Here is an 18,553-nt window from a genome sequence, read left to right on the forward strand (position 1 = left end):
CCTCCACAGGTCCAGACTGGTAATTAAATCTGTCCTCTGAATAAGCTAGAAGTCTTTTTTTCCCCCCCTCCAAACTATTATTTGCATTGTTCCTTTCTACATATGAGTGCCTGAAGATTAAAGTTTTCAGCCTAAAGAGCTCCGGCATTATTCATGAAAATGACCATTAACCTTTGAGCACAGCTCTGTTCTTTTCACTTTCCACTCCGCTTGGCCTGCCAGCCTTTTGTTATACATCACATTTGCAGTTTTAGCACAATCCGTCTGTTCTATGAGGTTAATTCAGAGTCTATCACAAAGACGGCGCAGTGGAAATTCACTCCCAGGCATGCCAGTGTCTGCGAACAGATTGGCCCTTAATGAAATTGCAATGGCCTCGAGCAGCACCTCCTGATTTCACAGTGAAATCTGAAAAGCATCCCGAGCGCCGCGATCAATAAGGCCGTAATGGAGGTTTGCCTTCGCTGTGGTGAATAGGAACACAGGCGAACTACTGTAAGTCAGCACTTGTGCCGAAAGGACTATAAACACGCAGTTAAACACAGCAAGAAGTGCAACGTCTCCGACACAGATCCATTCATCCGCACCTCATTTAGTTAACGTTTCAGTTTGTGTCTGGTGGGGGGAAAAAGAGACGGCGATGAAACGAGTGAATGTGCTGCACCCTACCCCTCTCCTCCCCCTCCTCCCCCTCCTCCACAGGTCAGTGTGTGTGTGCAGCATCCGTCTCGGGTGTCCTTCCCTGTCAGCGCGGGTCAGCGGAGTGGACACACCGACAGCCGGACCTCCGCGCTGACGGACGCTCCGCTGATAGATTCTGTCAACAGGCTGATTTAACTCGCTCGGACGGATGTGCGGGAACCGGGGGAAACGCCACCGAGGCCCGTCTGCTTACCGTCGCATATCCTGCAGGGGCGTCCTTGAGCGGGACGGCGGAAGTCCGACTAACCACCCAGTGTCAAACGATGCAGGCCAGACAAGAGCAGTGACGAAAAGGTGAGAAGCAAAGTTTGCATTTGTGGGATGAACAGAGTTGTTTGATTTTCATTTAAATACCAAAGATGAGGTGAATTTTCCAGCTTTGACAGTTTACCCAGAATACAGTGGGCTGAAACATTCATTGTCCCTCAAGTGTTTGCTATAGTGTTACAACAACAAAGCCTTTCAGTCCAAGCTGCCATTTGTCTTTTTATTTATGACCCCGATGCTCCATCCCTCATGTTTCACTCATGGCTTCAGATCGCGTATTTACATTTTTGGACCGACGTCCTGCCACCGCCGGCTGATCGATGGGTGATAAAGTGAAGAAAAGCACAACACACGGCTCGGCCTGCAGACAGACGGAGCCACGGAGTTGGAAATCATAAATAATCATGTGCTTCACGACGATCGATCTCCATCCATCACATGTAGAATGAGTTAAATCATGTCTTCCTGAGCTGAAGTTTCAGGAGTGTTTCATGTAGTGGAAAAGTCCGACTGATTCCAGTCCGCGTTGTCACAGCTCTGTCCGGCTAACTGCCACATCCGCAGTGGAAACTCGCCCTCCTAACATCCATTCATTAGGCCGTAATTGAAACCAAACAAATCCTCTTCCTCTCGCTGACATGATGACTGTAGTCGTCACAAGTGATTTGTCACATTCACTTGTCGGTGTCACGTTATAAGAATCCGGTGGAGGTCGGCCGGAGGTGGAATTCAGCTGCTTCGATATGAAGGAAGTTAAAATAACCTGCAGACGACATGACATTACTAAAAAATGGGGATGAAGACAATAGTTTTGTGTAGAGAGACATTTTGGATGATTGATAATGTGCAATAAATACAAATGGAACTATTTACTGTGCATTTTGTAAATTCTTCAAGTGTATCAGTTCAGCCGTTCCAATATTCACAGAGTAAATCAAAATACACAAAATCCAGAACTTGGAGTCCTGAAGCATTTGATTAAGCCATTGATAAAATCAATCCAAAAATATATCTTAATTTCTAAGCTGTCATGTCATGATTTCTCCAGAAATAAAGTTGGGTTGAATGACTGAATTCCTACCAACAGTAGTTATGACGACGATGATGATGATGATGATGATAAAAATAATAATCAGTATTGTTGTTATTCCATATTTGATTTCATTTTTGATTATATAATTGTCTCTTTTTGTTTGATTGCATCAATCTGAAACAAAACCAATAAACTTCATTTAAACAAATGAGCAGTTTGGATGGTTTCCAGAAGTGACACGTTCTTGTGGGCTCAGCTATAAAGTAGGGAAATGCCATTTTCTGAACACACAGGCACCACCGTGAGCTGAGGAAGTCATTTATTACTGTCCAGATTTGCATGCTGTATGTTTCTGTGCGCCTCCTCCTGGCTCCGTGCGCCAGGAGCTCCCTGCAGTCCTCCTCTCCCCTGTGGAGTGGGCGAGCTGTCACGTCATGCGCTTGCGCAATTACCAGCGCTCCCTCTCTCTCTCTCTCTCTCTCTCACACACACACAAACAAACGGAGTGTGTGAGTGCTGCGGGAGTGTGTGCAGATTGGCATTGCAAACCATCCGCAAAGTGCGCGCGCGCAACGGGATTAGCGCCTCGAGTCCCGCTGAATGGATTTGTGAGGAGAGCGGACGCTTTTCCACTTGTTCTTGGAAACTTTACGCGGATTTACGTCAGAATTCGTGACAGGAATCGACACTTTATTTGGATCTCATTAAAAACATCTGTGGGGAAATACTCAGCAAGTTACCGCGCTTTGTTTGGCAAAGCGACAAGGAAGAGGAGCGACTGCAGCAGGTAAACCAGAACGCTCACCTCTTCCCTCTGCTCCAATTTTTGGCTCCAACTTTGATATATTTCATCGCGTTATTTTACTGTTTTTTATTTTATTTATTTTTTTTTTCCAGAAGTTTTCGTCATGAATCAAACGGCAGGAGCCACAAATGCGTATCGCAGATGCTCCAAAGGAGGAAAGGTAGGAGAGAAGTTGGGGTTTGGTTGGAGAACGCGGATCCTGGAGATGTGAGGTTGAATGCGCATCTGTGCGCTTTGGAGACGCCGTGCTCCGTTCGGTTCAGGTTAAATGCGTTGGCAGCCGATTTTCCAAACACATTTTTCAGTTTCTGGAGAAAGCCGATGTGTTAATTTCCACAGCTGACTCCAATTTGGACATAATGCGTGGCGCGTGCGTGCAAACATGTTGGAACATTGTTTGATTGTACATCTGAGTTTTTTTTTTTTTTTTGAGAATCTGTTGACACCATGCTGCTTGGTGCTGTGGAGGAGTCTTGATACTGGATTTTTAGCATATCAGCGTTGGGTTGATGCGCATTTGTGCGTTTTGGAGACAGTTCAGTCGGATTTCAGAGAAACACTTGGAATCCAGTTTGAGAAAGTGAACTTGTGAATTCTGAATTGCTTTTTATTCACTCTTGTAGTTGTTCTTCACATTCAGTGGGGAAATAAGCTGTTATTTCGCAGTGACACTTGATCTTTACGCATGGTATTGAGTCATTCCACACCTGCACATCATGGAAATCAATAGACGCTCAATGTTTTGGATAGATTTCCGTAATATCGGTGAAACTTGTTGAAATTGTGCTGTGTTTCTTGATGCATGTGCAGCAGCTGTGCAGTCTGTTGGCCAGTGCCAGCCCAAGCATCTTGAGGGGCCCTGTGCAGAGTTTCAGTTGGGGCCCCCTTCAGTACCTCCTCAGTCTCAGCTGAGTTTTACCATAAAAACGTTGGAGGATTAAAACGCTGCACTCATTGTCAGCTGTATTGGTTGCAGTTATTGTTGCCATACTAAACAATCTCAAGAATTTTCTACATTTTGAGCTATTTTTGAATTATTGCAAAGTAAGATGAGTGTTTTTCTTCATGCCCAGCAGTGTGTAGTTGGGTTAAATCTCTTGACGTCCACTTTTTATGCAGATTCGAAGCTTATAGAAATGGAGAGAACCCGTTTGTTTTAATAAATGGTGTCAGATCTTACAGGCATTTTGTGTGCGTCTGTATGTTTTAACTTGGTCACAAAATCTTCATTTAAAGTGTCTTTGCAGCCATGCTGGAACTTTTGCTTTGTGCTTCACAGCAAGATTTTATTTTCCATAAGTGCAAAGAGACAAAAACCAAAGTAAGGTTTTTGGGTTACAGTTGTTTTTCTCGACTGTGTCTGACTCTGTTCAGATTTGCTCTTTGACAACTTGTGAGGCGCCTCCTGTACTTTCATATCCAGGATGGGGACGCAGCAGCACAGCTGCCGTACCGAGTCTGTGACCCACATCACAACTCTGCTGCTGCGTGGATGCAGTCGACAGGGAGGAGGAGGAGGAGGAGGAGGAGGAGATGAAGGTGGATCGGAGACAGAGGAGGAGGGAGATGTCACCATAGTGCTTCCAGTGAAACCGTCAGAGGAGGTGACTCCGGTTGCAGGGTGGGGGGGTCGAGGTGTGTGTGGGGGGGCGCTCTCACTCCCAACACATCTGGCTCTGACAACATGAGATGAACTACGACAGCATATTCACCACCAACAGGGGGGAATCCACACAACACTTCCCACTGTGTACAAATATTGATTTTCCAGCCGCAAATATTTGGAGTTGATGTGAATTGACTGGAGAAGGTGTTCAGTCGGTGTGAAACTGTGCCGGTTTGCACACTCGCTGTAATTGAGACCCACGGATTTGTTTTTCCTCCTGACTGTGGCTGGAACGGGGCTCCATCACTGTGGGAAACCCCAGAATTAAACGCATGCGGCGAGCCTGGAACATGCATGGATGCTTAATCACAGATTTTATTTTTGAATTTGTATGCGGAATATCAAACAGGGGAAGTGCTGTCACATATGGAAAAAGAAAAGTTATTATAGGAAGAGCTGTAATTGTTAAGATTTGAATCTCATAAGTGATTTCCAACTTGCTCCTTTGCACATTTCAGCTTATTAAGAAAAGAGAGATAAGGAGAGGAAAGGAGAGGATGTGACAGTCTAGTAGTCCTTGTCCTTCAAATAACATGGTGTTCGTGCATTCCATAAATAGTGTTAAAAAACTGGATTTGAACTTGAAACCATGAACAATTGTTCAAATGTTCTAAAAGTGCAGAATAAATGGCTGTTTTACGTAATGTTGCATTAATGGACATAAAACATGGTTATTAAAAGATGCAATTTGAATAAAAAGTTTAATAAATGGCTAAAATATGGAGAATAATGGACAAAAGACTCGTGTAGTACAGATAAAAGCAGAAAATATGGATAGGGTGAATAATAGGTCAGGTAACTATTGGAGAAATGGCTAAAATAATGGAGAAATGGCTTCAGTTCTGAGCAGAAACGGGGAAAAATCACTCCTAAAATTGGTGAATAAAGGAGAAAATTTGCATAGGAGAGACAGCCAGTAATGATAAATGCCTCAAATACTGACATAAGATTGAAACTATTCAGGCTAAGAAGAGATAACGCTGGATAAATCAGATCATTGAAAAAGTTTTAATAAGGTCACAAAAGGCACAATTAGGTTATAAAGTAATTGTGGTTAAAAATGAAGCACTGAAGTGTCGAAAAAAGATTTGTAGTGAAAGTTTTTGTTAAAAATCGTAAAATAAATCATAAAATAAAAAAAGTTAAATACATACACGATTAAAGCTGAAATGTTGTGGGGAAGTACTGTAGGAAAAAAGTAAAAAAATAATGAACAGGCTTGAAACAGTGAGTTCAAATTGGTTTAATGGGAAAACGGCTGAACAAAAATAGGTAAAAAATTGGCTAAATGGCTGTACGACACAATTAGCATATAGCCTCAAGATAATGAGGCCTTCCTGTGTGGAGTTTGCATGTTTTCCCTGAGCATGCCTGTGTTTCCTGCCACAGTGCAGAAGAGGTTCAAGTGAAAACGCATCGATTTTGCTTAAATAGAAGTTGGGCGTTTACACGGCCACATTGAAAATGTCTGATTCCACAGACATGGCAGAAACACAGAAAGCGATGTCATTAGCGTTGCAGGCCCCAGGTCGGTCCTGTCAGGTAAACGGACACTTTCCTTCAAAACGTCATGTAGACGAGGTCTAAACCTGTCCGTGTGTGTGAATAACAGTGTGTGATTGTGTGTTTCTCTCTGTAGCAGACTGTAATGGAGCTGTGCTCATATTCAGCTGGAATCAAGTCCTTATGACAGATTTTAATAGAAGGTATTGACTTCACTTATTAATAAATGGGATGAATAACGAAATCCTTGACTAAATAAGGTTAAATGTTCTCAGTAAAAGTGATAATGGAATACGTAAAGGAGCTAAAATATGGATAAATGACTAAAATATAAAGACTAAGACCTTGTGAATACGAGTTTTCATATGAGAATGCTTTTTTGTGTTTCCTCTTCAGCAAAGTTTTTATTTTTTTACACTCCAACAGTTTGAAACTGATGTCAGTTTGCATGAAAACGATGAGAGGTGGCGCCGTGTCTCAGAGCACCGATGTTTGCAGTTGAAAAGCAAACAGGTTGTATTAAGACAAATAGACAAAGTAATGGATACGTAAAGCAGTGGATGGAAGAACAGATTAGCGTGATCGAAGTCGTATAAAACAAGCAGCTCATAATCATGGGTTAAACTGGATGTATTGTGTTGGAGGTATTAAAATCAGGCAGGTGAGGGTTCACCGGAGTCCATTGTTTACTCTGCTCAGACTCTGCACCTGTCAGAAATGCCAATGTAATCCGCATTGTTGCTGCCCGAGCTGGATGTTGTAGTGTTTAGTGTTTGTTTTTAGCAGCGGATTGATGGCCTATTATCCCGCATACAATATTTATGATGTCCTTTCACTCGGCGCTCGTTCTAATTCGGGGCCGTTTGATCTCCTCTTTCACATCAACTTTGCGGGAGAAAATAGATTCAGACTGAACGGCTCTCCAGACGGGAGTGTCCGTTTCATTATCCGTCCCTCCCCCGCCACGTTCAGGCGCTCTGGAGCAGCCAGTTTGTTTTTGCCAGCTGAACGTTGTGGCGTTTGCACCTGCATGCAGATAATCTGCCTCTGCCTGCCGCCGGTTTCCTCCCTCTGTGGAGCTCCACGGCGGATTAATGGCGCTCTGATTGGGCCTGCATGAGCCTGGCGTGGTCACGGCCGTCAGCCTGTGACGAGCTCTGACGGCTTTATAAGCACCTGGAGTGAAAGGGATGTGTGTGTGTGTGTGTGTGTGTGGTTGGATTATTTTAAGAATGAAAAACATGAAACCGCCGTGACGTTACCGGACATTCATGGTGTATTTCTGTCGTTCCCGGAGGTTGATGCACACAGCGGATTATCACCATGGGATCTTCCACTTTGATTGCGTTATCTGTGACACTCAGAATATTCTTATCGTAGATCTGCAGATCTGTGAGGCGAAGAAGAGACTGATGGACGAGGGAGCGTCTCCAGTGACGGGAGACGTCTGAAAACGGCTGTTTTTAGTCATTCTAGTCACGATATTGTGCATAATTTTTTTTTCACAGTATTGAATCATCCAGTTTAGTGCTTCTACTTCCTGTTTTGCATCAGGATGAACTCAGGCCCTTGTTTACATGGCAACAATCGGAGTCACTGAAAATGCAACTTTTTGAAAATGACTCCAAAAGCGGAACTTCGGGACTTCGTCTCCATGGAAACAGGAGAAAATGCAGCTTTTTGAAAGCACTGCTATTGCACACGTGCACTGTGGCTTCAGTAAATGGATCTTCTGCATGTGGACAGCATTGGTGACTCCAGGTACATTAAACATATCGTCAGGGTTTAGATTATTGTTTCATCAATAAAAATGTATCACTTGCTCAGATATTTACTGTATGTTGTGATGAAATTCATTCATACTGAGCAGTTATAGAATTCAGAGAGAATGAGATGTTAGAAAGTTTCTACACAATAATCTACAGGTTATTGCTGAATTAGTTGCCAAAGAGCGTACTGAGGTGAAGTGGCTCGCTCTTGCACCTCCCAGTCGGTGTACACTGGTTTGATTCCCAGCGTGAGGGATTGGGTTTTCATGTTCTGCATGTGTGGGTTTTCTCAGTTGTTTGTCAATTCAATGTCATATATGTGAGGAGAAATTGGTCACTTTAAGAATGAATTTGTTACTGTGGTGCTGATTCATGGCACACACGCATTTGCGTCCAAGTGAAGAATTAACTTCACACTCAGAACATGCAAACTCTACAGACAGGTCCCGAATCTCAGAAAACATAAGCTCTATGGAAAAAAAACTATGAAGAAAACCTCCTATAATAACCCAAAATTGAATGAAATCTTGAATATTCTTTTGAAAAGATGCAGTTTCAGGACACATGTATACCTTAAACCATGCAACTTCAAAGTGTTATCCTCATTTTGACACTAAATGTGGTTTTTGTCTCCTTAGCTTACAAATTTATTTTAAAAAGTGGCAAAAAAGTCTGTTTTGGTCATAAATGTTGACTTTCAAGATGCTGTAGTGCTGTTTTCTTGAGGAATATAAAGAAATGCATGTCACTGTGTTACACACTTCACCTCGTGGCTGTAGCAGACGAGCAGCCTTCTTCATCACTGTGGGCTTCGAGTGATGGCGAACCCTTCACTAGAGGGCAGTGTTGCACTGCAGTGGTGCTTCTCACTGACTTCCACTGGACTTCTCCTTCCTCTGCATGTTTCAGTCTTTGTCCCGCCACGTTCACATGAGTGGGTCGTTATCAGGCTCCTGCAGAGCCCCGCAGGGCTCCATTCATTCATCGCATTGTTTGTGAATGGAACGGAGAAAACGCTGCAGTCGCAGCCCTTTGTGTTGGATTGCATTAGATGTCTTTGAGGTGTTCCTAATAAACTGCTTCATGAGGATTTTTTTTAAAGCCTTATACAGATAATTTTTTACTCTTCCCCCTATTTAATCCTTCACTATCTGGTCTGTGTGAGCTGTCCCTGATAACACACACTGCGTCCGCTGTCTGATTCTGTTAAGAGGCCCACATTTAGTGAAAGCATTCCAGCAGTCAGTGATTCCCTCAGATCAATTTGAACTTTTCTTCCTCTTCCCGCTGCTCCTTTCTTCCTCCTCGTCCCAGTCACAGCAGGCCGATTTGATTATCTTGGCCCTTGACAGCCCCGCGGCCCTCCACAGCACACACACTAAATCCCAATTAGCTCCCTCGGCTTCAGGAAACATTTGCAACTTTGCTAATCTAAGCAGAGAAAAATGGCCCCGATTCTTCCGATTATAGATTCATAATGAAAGTTTAATTTGTGTGAGGGCGCAGTTTTGTCCTGTGCGGCGAATTTAAATGATAGAATCTGATTAAGTGAAAGTCTCGGACTTTTGTCCTGACCAATAATCCCCCGGAGCTGATTTGTGTATCGATTTTAGTTTTTGTTTTTAAGCTGAAACTCATTTGCCCCTGCGATCACTGAGCCCCGCATCGGAATGCAAATAACTGCGTGGTGCGGTTATTCAGAGAGCAGAAGTACTAAACGGATCTTTAGGCGGAATGGGAGCGGAGCCGAAAGGCTCCTGGATCGAGGGGAGACTCCTTAATTACTGTGGCTTTGTTGGCCAACAGCGGGGCAAACACCGGCGCCGATGTGCCAAGTATCGACCCCGGCTCTCGTTATAGCGCCGCTCCATTGTAATGCACAGTTATCACTCCGGCTCTCTCGCTCAGCTCTATGGAAATCACAATTGATTTTTTTTTTTTCTTCCTTCTTCCCCACCACGTCTTTTTTTTTTTTTTTTGGGAGCAGCTCGCCTGTCTCAATCATCTTTGAATTCCTGTACCTGAGGCCCTGACCTGCTCATTAGCTCCAGTAATCCTTTTTTTTTTTTTTTTTTTTCCTCTCGGTCCTGCTGACTCTGGAGCACAAAGCCGTGCAGTCGGTCCAGCCGTGGAAGCCTCTGCAGCTCCTCGCCTTTTGAAGATGCTCTTTAAAGCTGCTCTCCAGCACATGAAAGCTGCTGCGCAGTCGTGATATGATCAAGTCTGTGCAGAACCCAAAAAATAAAAACCTCTGTGTTTGTATGGGAACTTGTTTACAGTTTTGCACAATAAAACTGTTGGAACCACATCTGAGAGCCGAATGAATAATGCAGCACTGAATAGATTTTTCTGAAGTTTAACACAAGAAAGTGTTTAAACAAACTAGATTTTATCTGTGGCAACAATTTTATTTAAATATAAATATCCTTTAGAAAGACTAATTTCTCATCTAAATACCATTTAAAGAGAGTGTGTTGTTTTTCTGATAAGTAATCAAACTTGCTGCAGTTGAATTAGTGGTTTTCTATTTGATGACTTTCTCCACCGACACATTCAGCTCCACATTTTTGTTTGCAGACTTTATTATGAGGTGTATTCTGTCTGAAACTTGAAATTTTGGACTTTCTGACAGACAATATCTATTCATTAGTTTTTGCTTTGTTTGATAAGTTTCTCCACCAACACATCTAACTCCAGATATTTCTGTTGGATTGTCCACATTCCTTCATGACGGTAAGAAAACCAACACTGAAACGAGATCTCCAGCAGATTTTTCTCATTTCAACAGTCTCATTTTGTCGTATTCCAGAGCGGACTTGGTCTGAAGTACGGTCTTGAGACCATATTTTCATGGTCTTGGTCTTGACCCGGTCTCGGCCCGTGGAAACCTTTGTCTTGGGATACTCTGGTCTCGATCTTGGGTTAGGTAGTCTTGCTTACAACACTACATTATTCAATCTTTATGAATGACTTGCAAACTGAAAGCCTCATCTTCCTGCATGACTGTGCGTTTTGCCATGTTTTTTGGAGAATCTTGGTAAATCAGACTCTGAATTTGCTCTTTGTATTGCAGATCACTAATTCTGCTGCTTTCTTGTGTGCGCTGAATCGTCAGGTGTTCTCCTGCAGCAGATTTTAAAATACGAAAGGAAATCCCTCAGGAAAAACACGTGCTTGTTACAGCTCGAAATAGGGAGGGGAAAAAAGACGTGCATGCACAATGTGATCCTCCAGGTCAACTCCGTGTTGGAGGCTGTCGGCTGCGGCGACTCTGCTTCGGCTCCGTGTTTTTCCCCGGGATGATTGACACCGTGGGGTGTGTAATTGCGTGAGTCACCAAGACCTCCCTGGCCCCTCGAGTGAGCGCTTGGCTTGGCAAAACGCTGGGGTCATGACAGCCCATCTGGCGGTGTATCACAAGCAGTCAACAAGGCCCAGTGAGACAAATGGCTCCACAGCGGTAAACGGCAACCGGAAGACGGGCGCTGCAGCCATATCTGAAATCACAGCTCCATCCACCATGTGTCCCGAGAGGCCTCGGAAGCCATCGGAACAGACTGGAATCACCGCTTCCAGACTGTCACAATGGCCCACACCACCTCGTTCTCCACTTTTATGGCCATCTTATGTAAATAGAGCAGAATTACAGTCACATACTGGCACCGGGCAGCTCCAGCCTGCTGGCCGGGCTGCAATCCGCCCTCTGCTGGAGGAAATAGTCCGTGTGCTTCAGTGGTGGAGGAACATCAAGCTCTTTTAGGAATGGATTCTGAAAGGGGAGACAATCTGGATTGCCTTGTACAGTTTGTTTTTCATAAGGAAGAAGATTCTAATTAAATAATGATTACAATATTTTATAGGCAGAACGTTTCCTTTTGAAGATACTCAGTGACTCTTTCTCTCTTCCTCCTTGCTTAACGCCTTATTTTTTATCATATACAGCCATATATGAACACAGTTGTCACTGTTGATGTTAATCGATTGCTTTTGCGTTTCCCTTTAACCTGAAACAACAGACAATCGTCTGAAAAACTTCAGTCTGAATGATTCAGATGAAGTCTTTGCACTGTCTTTGCTGCCTGATAGAAAAGAAAATCAGTGGCACATGGTTTCACCAGCAAGGTCAACCTCACCACTTTGAATCACATGTTGTAATTACTGCTATCAAATTGATTTTTTTCAATTAAAAAAAAAAGTCGAATGTGTTCATGTAATGCGGGGAAAAACTCCGCTGCTTGTGTGAACGACCGAGTGATACTGTGGATTACAATTACAACACGAGCTTGATATGAGGTAATAATGAAATTTCTCCAGAAGGACTCCAGTTTGCAGATGCTGCCTGTTGCGTTTGCTCCTGTTTTCATTCTGTAAGCTATTTTTCATCATTTCTGGGTTTCTGTCTCCCAGGTTTGCTGGTGAGTTTTGGGGATAAAGTTGAAGACACAGTCCTAAAGCAATCACAGACCAATCAACCACATCCTCAGATCGGTCAGTAGAACCTGACTTATCACTATCCAGCTTCCATCCTATTGAATTCTCTGAGTTATCCTCAGTTGTGGCTTCAGCTAAACCAGCAGCTTGTCTGTTGGGTCCAGTCCCAACTGGACTGTTTGGACATTTTCTCCCTGATCAGTACATCAATATTGGTTCAGATCAAACTATCTCCGCAGCATTTCTGCCGTTTGTTTCTGTCATTTTCAGAACAGTGCCATGTCAAGGCAAAACGTTTCTGAAAAGAAGAAAATGCGTTTCACTTGAAACATTATCGTGTCCTTTAAACATCTGAACATTTCTGACTATTCCTCATTCTGTCTCGGAAGCTCTGTCCAGAATAAATTTCAAGTGTTGCGCTCTTCCTGTTGGTGTTGATGTTTGTTGATTGAAAAGAGAGGTGACTTTCTGCTTTTGCCGTCCTGTTTTCTCACTGAGCATCCCAAACCCACGCAGCAGTGCTGAGGGCAGCCTCATGCACCCAACGGCCTTGGTCACACATCCAGACATGTATAGAAACAGCTCTTTATCGGTGTGCTTCACCTGCAGACTTTTCTCCAGCAGCCAGAAAATGAAGCGAAAGCAGAAATCGATGGAATCACAAAACGCATGAAGCTGGTTAAAAAAGTTGATTTTGCTCCTAATTATTTCAGATAGTAACCATCACAGAGCTGAAATAGGTTGTGTTCTCACCAAACGGGAATCCAGAGGTGGTTTCAAAGACGACTTGAATATGGCGCGTGACTTCTTCTGCACTGCGACAGACAGGCTCACTCTTCCTAAAAAGTGTCACTTTTCTCACCGTTTTAACGCCTCAACATGTCAGCGTATTAGTAGTTCCTGACAGCGAGCAGCCGATGTGTTATTCCAGCCTGCTGATCTGCATTTTTTTTACAGCTGTTCTGCCAGGCTGTCAGGTTTCATCTCAAAGTACACAGCAGATTCTCTCTATAGTGCCTCATTAGTGCTATGCTAAACAGTGTTTGGAAGGCTTCCACTTGCTCCAACTCCTAATCAATTCATTTGTTGATGCAGCTTTTGCGAGTGAGTGCAATTATAGAGCGAGTTCATAATCACAAATGTCGTATTAGTTCGTAAGAAATGTGCTCCGTCACACTATTTTTTGCATTTTTCTAACATAAGACCTAAATATTACTGCATTTTTGAGGTAGTTATTCTTGTCCACACTCTGTATAGGCTTATATGCACGGTTGGTAATCCCCACATGTCTCTGCAGCTTTATATATTTAAAGGATCTGGAGCTTACAGTGTCAGTGCAATTGCTGATTTCTTGCAGGTACATTACGTTATATAGTTTTACAAAACCCATAAAAAGACACAATTTCTACAAATAAACATCCAAATCATCTCCAAGATCTGCTCTGCAGCCACAAAGAGATGCATCCCTCAGCCACACCATCGCTGCGGTCGCCCTGTTCCTTTTTTATCATGAAATTTATGAGCCCTGAAGTTTATTCAGAAACGGCTTCATAAAGCCTCAATTTAACACTTTCCCTTTGCAGAAGCGACTTTTACAGGGATGTGAAAGTTAACAACACGCTGTAAACCCCCAACTTTCTCGCTCTTCTTAAAAGTTTATGAGAAAAAAAAAAAGTTTCTTTCACAATGCAGCAGCGACTTTTCCAAAAACCTGGATGAAGACCTTCCACCACCTGTCTTAGTTTACCAGAACAGATTTGTTCTCTTCTGAGATGCCAGTTGGATCAAAACTATGTATCAAGTGTCTTCAAGGACACTAAACAAGAAAGCAGAGATTGACTCAAGTAGAGAAGAAATAGATTAATCTTTCTTTTTTTTTTCTAGTTATTTACTGACAGAGAGTCAACTGCCGTGTGTGTGAGGCCCCATTCACACGTTTTCAAGACAAAACGAACTTTGGGCGTCAGAAATTGGCAGTCTTTGTGTAGAAGTGTCCTTTACCCGGTTTTGAAGCCAACATGCATGTGTGAACAGTGCAAAAAGGCTTCCAGGCTGCTAATATTCTTCAAGCAATCTTTCTAAATAAAGTCCATTTTGCTTGCTAAATCTGTTTCCAGAAGTTCAACAAGTCTCTCGTGGCCTTTGAAAGCTATCACACCTCCCTGAAAGATGAAGGAAATGTATCTTGTGAGCTATGTTTTGGCCTCGCTGACTTGTATAATGAAACCTCTCCGCGCTCGAGGAGTCGACTGGACCAACTGCTGAAAAGTTTGCCCCAGTTTTCCAGGCAATTGCACGTGAAATTGGTGGTAGATATTACCTTTTACTACCTGAAATAATTGGAGGAGAACAAAGTAAATCCGGCTTTGGGGTGGATTCTCTCGTTTAACCTTCAGATTTGGCAGTTGAACATGCTGCTCTTCCGCCCGTCATCCCGCTGGGATCTATAACCGCGACTGCAGCTTATTAAACACAGACACACACGCACACACACACACACACTGAGCCTGTCCAGACCTGAATGAGTGGGATGGCTCTGCCGGGCCGCTGAGGAGACACTTCCCCGTCTCCGTCCGTCCACAGTTTGCTCAGGTGATCTGGAACGTTGCGTAACTGCAGGCTTTAATGGAGTTAGCATCAGAGCGTCTGGGTCTGCTTCATACAGAAAGCCGTGTAACCATATTACCCGCAGTGACATTTGAAGATGAATCAGCCTAATTTCATATTCTTATTTCCTGATTTATTGTTATTGATCCGAGGGAATAGGCCTTGTAAATCTCATGAGCGTGCAGGGTCCGATTTTTACAAGCTTCTAATAGAGGCAGAGGAAATCGAGGCATTTGATTTAATACAAGTCGCAGTTATGGTTTCTGTTTCTTTTTTTTTTTTTAAGGAGCCCCAAAGTGTATTCTTTAAGGAGCCACTCGAGCCCTTTCCAAAGCTGTAAAACCTTTCCATGCTGACCCGTAATGTGAAACCGGGGGCTCGGTAATCCCTCCTCTTCCCTTCTCTTCGTTACAGTCCTGAATGTGCTCCACTAGGTCTTGGAAATCCTTTTTTATATCTCACTCCTAAGCTGCAGCGTTCAGCAGAAAGCTCTGGAGGACTTCCTGTGAGCTGCTGGTCGTCCGTGCGTGTCGCTGCACGCCGACGTACCCCCAGCCACACAGAAACCCCCCCGGTCAAATCCTTTAATTAGAGTCACTTCACTTGATTTCAGGTGAAAGAACATTAACTCTGTACACGCTTTGAATGTAATCATTTCACCCCCCGAGTTTTAGCGTGAGTTACACAATGAGGGAGCTTTAGTTTAAGAGAAAGAAACCGAATTTAGTTTTGTCTTGCTTTTTTGTGACAACGCCTGATTTATCCAAGTCAGTGTTGCAAAGGTGCTCGAGTCAATCTTCACCAATAGAATTCGAAACGGGGAAACGCCTGTAATCACGTCCAGTTTAAGACATGAGTCAACCTATGATGGCTATTTTGGATGGAGGTGTACGCAAAATATATTGCAAATGTATCGTCGCTGCAAGATAAACATGGACGATACACATATTGGACAAAACTGTACTGTGATCATTTTCTTCCATGCATTCATTCATTTTCTGCAAATTCAAATTAGTACATTCATACAAGGAAGATAATTGCAGTTAGCCCAAGTTTGGAAAAAGAAGAACCCTCAAGGCCTAAAGACATCAATGTACTCAACTTTTGAGTTTTTATTCCATGAAAATCATAACTTCATGCATGTCATGTGTGTCAAACAATCCTACTGGAAATCCAGGAGAATCCTCACTTGTTCCCATAGAAAATATGCAAAGTCAAAACGAGGTATAGTTACTGTGATGTGAGAGCACCAACCACTCCACCACCATGTGGCGCCGTTTCAGTACATTAGTAGTAAAATAATCCTTTGCGTGTGAAGAATGAGGGTTTGGTGTCCCGTTGAGGGACACCAAGGCCTCGTTTAAGCTGCAGCTCTCACAAGTGCAAACTAGAAACTTTTATTTTGGGTGTTTGTTTCCATGACAACGGTGCTCGGAACCACTGAAACCCGAACTTGATGGAAACGACTCAAAGTTTAAAGGTTTTCCAAAATGTCATTTCCACCTTGCAGCCTGTTGTGCTCACTACATTTCAGTGTAAACAGATCTTTTGAAAAACGTTGCTGGGTAAACATGAAACTCTCTAGAAACAAAAATGGAAGAAGTTTTATTTTGAAATGTCATAAATGGTTGGAAAACACGTTTTTTTTTCTACATGCTTTAGAATATCTGGTGCCTGTGATTTGCTTGTCTGTGTCCTGTGATGGTCTGGCGACCTCTCAGCTGTTTGCCCTGCCTGCTGTACAGCATCAGCGCTGTCTAACTCGAATAAAGCGAGTGCAGACGACGAATCGATGGATCGATCGGCGCAGTGGAGACAGGAGATCACGTATGGAGGAAGCGAGCGGCCTGACGACACGCTGGCTCAGAATCGAACCGTGGACTTATTGCTGATGCCATCCGTACGCGTACACGTGTTCAGGTGGTTATTTTAAGAGGTTCATTACCACCTTTAAAAGGAAATTGAACCCTTCTATGTGCTGCAGCGCAATCATCTGAAGTCAGACGTTGTTTGGCCTTATTTGGCTCGGCACGCCTCTGGCTCGGCCATGACTTTACATATTGTTTTCCGAGCGCCGTCCTTGTCTCGCTCCGATCCGCGGCCTTTATTGAAATGTATAGCGTGGCCCTGCCGCGGCCCATTTTCACATAACTGGCGGAGGCAATTTTATTGACTTATTGCGAAAAGCCGGTGCATAAGCGACGGCGCGAGCCTCATCTGTCCTGGCATCCCTGGCAGTTAAAAAGAAATGATTTGTCGCGTTAGCCCCCGCGGTGCTCTACATTGCCCTAAAACAAGATGCCGTTCCCTCTTGACAATGAACACTCGCCGCCTGAACATAAACAACGGTTTTTATTGTGCTCCAGCCTGCGAGCCTCCAGATCAATGCTTTGTAAATCATCCTCGGGAGGCATGCAAACACAGATCCATTCTGCGCAGCCAAAACATCCCCGGACGTACTGGCACATTAATACAGATGGATAAAGAGCGCCGGGCCAACGCCGCGTACTGTCAGCCAGCGGTAATGAGCGCCTTTGTGGCGAAACGGCAAAGAGTCTGAGAGATGAGGGGGATCAGTGGAGCCATCAACCATCGTTTCAAGTCCATCCTCGACTTGAGACGCCGCTTAAAGCGGTAACAAAAAGCAACACGCCGTCCGCTGTGCCACAACCGCTCAGCCTCACCTTGCTGCCTGTTGGTATTAGTTTCGTCTAATGGCTTCCTGTGCCTCCGGAGACTTGTACAACCTAAAAATGAGCAGCAAGGTGTGGACGACATGCGAAAGTGGGGCACATGGGCAGGTGCAGCGTCGGGAGAAAAAAAAAGAGCGAACTCAGCTTTGTCCTTTAAGTTAGCCTGGTTTGGTGTGTGGATGCAGACCTGCAGCTCAGACAAGTGTGCAGTCTGTTGCATGATTTTCCTTGGAAATATCTTAAAAGTTCATAATAACCTGTAAACTTTAAAGTTTTTCTTTGTTGTGGCACAGAGGTGATGAAGATGACTATTTCTGTAAGGCCAAACATTGAACATTATTACAATCTGGACAAAGTCAATTTTAATGAAACTTTCAGGTTCAAAATGCAATGAGATGTCCAAAACATTTCTGTAACTGCTGCATATTTTTAAAATTGTTTAGATTTTTTCTTTGAAAAAATTTTTAGCAGTTGCTATCTGGTTTGGCGGGCTGGATTGGAGCTTCTTGAAGGCTGGTTTTGACCCATGGGGCTTATGTTTGACACCCCTGTCCTTTAGAGTAGTGCCAGGGCAATGAAGTGTAAAGAAATGGGCGTCCCCTCAGGATCTTTATGACGCCTGACAATACATTTAATAGATTGGTTATTTGATGCATTGGACATAATTTCCTCTTTTAATGACTGCTTTAGTGTCAGAAACTGCAATGCATGGATGAATGTTGCAGCAGACTGAAGCACAGCAACACCTGGAAAATCAGTTAATAGTTGCTCTCAAGTCGATTTAATCAATCTAATGTAATAAATCTTCCCAAGGCAGCCACGTGGCTGCAGGGGTCTCTGAATATGCAACATGCAATATGGTGGGAATTGTGATAAATATGATAAATATCAAATTTGCAACAAACAGATGTTAATGTATTTGTGCTTTGACATTTGGTCCCTCAAATACCAGCAGTTTTTCATTCTTCCATTGCACATGCACCGTCTGCAGCTTCCCCGGCAGTAGTTCAGAAAGTGAGCCACCAGTTATTTTAAATTAATACACAATACATAAAAACATAATTCACTGAAGGCCAC

The sequence above is a fragment of the Salarias fasciatus genome, chromosome 9 (assembly GCF_902148845.1).
Source record: "Salarias fasciatus chromosome 9, fSalaFa1.1, whole genome shotgun sequence".
Taxonomy (NCBI): Eukaryota; Metazoa; Chordata; class Actinopteri; order Blenniiformes; family Blenniidae; genus Salarias; species Salarias fasciatus.